Here is a 2,500-nt window from a genome sequence, read left to right on the forward strand (position 1 = left end):
TGGCAGCTGGTCATCTGCTTAATCAGCACCATGGAGAGCAGCCTGCAGAACAGATCAGTGTATTAACCACATCTCATGATAAGCACATCCCACACACAGCTTGGCTTCTTTCACACTGTGTGCAAAACATGCTGATTATACTCTCCCTGGATGTCATGTCACCACGGACCATGCTCTGACCCCAGTGCTGGACAGAAAGTATATACTCGAGTAAATACTCGAGTATTCAAAAGTACAACTCACAAAATACTTTTTTTTTAAAAATTATTATTATTATCAATGCTGTATTGACATTTAAAACATTTAAATATATCTGAAATTTTCTGAAAATAAATTATTTATTTATTTTTTTGAAATAGGGATTAAAGGAATACTTGACTTTTTCTCTATCAATTACTCACCCCATGAAGCCTTGAATTCATGGAGATTTATTTTGCTTTTGTCGTATTCCAGAGCCAATAATATACTAATTGCGGTGTCCACTGCGATAGGAGACCAATGCAAAACTATACTAAAAGAATAATATGAACTCCAAATACAACTATAACAACATAGTTTTGCTCTTGCTAAGATTGGTCTCCTATTAACTTCAAATAGTCAAATATTGGATTATTGGCTTAGGAATGCGACAAAAACAAAAGAAATCCCCATGAATTCAAGGCTTCATGGGGTGAATAATTGATAGAATAACATTAATGTTTTGGGTGAAGTAATCCTTTAAGTCGTTAATTCATATTATATTTTTATACGTTTGGGTCCCAAGAGTCCCTTACAAGAAATGTAGTGAAGTCAAAAGAGCAATATTTCTATTTGAAATAGTGAAAGTCACTGGCTTGCAAAAAAATACTCCTGTACATGTCAAGTAAATGTACTTAGTTACTGTCCACCACTGTCTGACCCATATTTTGGCCCCCAACAGTATATGTGCTTCAGTATCCTGTATAATTTGGCATAATATACCTCAGTTTTTTGCTGCAAGAGAAACCCAGCATATGACGCTGCATATGATTGAATGATAACCCCACCCTTTTTAAAATTGACCGCCAGAGGTTAATCTCATAATGTACTCACCAGTGCCAAGGTTTTATTGTTGTTTTTTTCACGTCGCCATAGACCCGTTAAAATCCTTAAGAATGCGCGATGCACTGTTTGTAAACATCGTGCAGATGTCCCTGTGTCTAACAGTGAAGACCACGTGTCAAACGGAGCCGCCATGTTGTAGTTAGAACGGTTTATGTTAAACAGTAATTGACGAGGAGAAAAACTACAAGGAGAAAATGACGTTTAAAACTGGATCCCAGACAGGAAGCGGATGCGATCGAAAAAAACGGAACCCATATAATTCTGTTTCCGGTCGTCCTACCGGAACCGGAAATGGATCAAAAAATTCGGAAAGTGCACTTTTTCGAATTAACATGGATTTTCATAATATCAACAGTTCGCGTAGATCTACGCGACTGGCACTTGGCGGCTTTTAATCGGTTCACGTGGATCTACGCGATTGGCACGCGATGTGTTAAGACAAAATATGAAATGGAGTGAAAGAGCTGCAATTAGCGCCTCCAGAGCAGATTTATTTCAACATTTTGGGCATATTGCCAGTTTTGATGTCAATATGTTCTTAATAATCTATCGCTTTCAATTCAGTAACTGATGGGTTGTCATAACAGTTTTATTGGTATAGGCAGGTTTCTGAACTGTCCACACAGTCCTCAGTAGATATGGTGGCATCTTATAAGGAGCGTTAGTGAGGACCAATAGGCTCTATGCACAGCAGCTATATTGGAAATTGGGCCTCCTACTGTACGTCCTACTTACTTCCTTTACAGGTGTTACCAATGATACTAATAAAGGTATTGTTCCATTTAGTGTAGCACAGTGGTTCTCAAACGTTTAAATTTCAAGGACCCCCATAACTCTGAGAGTGTATAAATGGTTCCATTTGGACACTTTCAAAGTTGCACACCCATAAGAGGCCATTTGAAACCCCCCCAAGGAACCAAGAGGGTCCATGGACCACACGTTGAGACCCACTGGTGTAGCAGAGTGTTTCCAGTGAGTCAACAAGCACAATATCAGCACCCTGACTCTGTTTGACCAGAATGGAACAGAGCCTCAATTAGCATCACCTGTGAAGGAAGTAAGGAGCATGGGGATGATTTCATTCTACTATTATGCCACCAAAATGTGGAATGCCCTACCACCAGCCATCAAAATGTGCGACTCCCTACCCTCCTTCCGAACCGCCATAAAAGAGCACCTGTTTGCGATTTACAACTGGACCTAGACAAGTTTTCTAGCTTGCCAAAATAAATGAACCCCCACTGTTTTTCTTTATTTGTTTATTTTGAAGGGACACCGCATATTTATGAACAATACATATCAATGTAATGCAAATACACTGGATATAGCAAAGATGCTCATTTACATCCGCAGTCCCCACAAAAATATAAAAACAAGCAGACAATAGAGTACATTACATTACATTACATTACACACA

The sequence above is a fragment of the Gymnoscopelus microlampas genome (assembly GCF_963454915.1).
Source record: "Gymnoscopelus microlampas genome assembly, chromosome: 4".
NCBI lineage: Eukaryota > Metazoa > Chordata > Actinopteri > Myctophiformes > Myctophidae > Gymnoscopelus > Gymnoscopelus microlampas.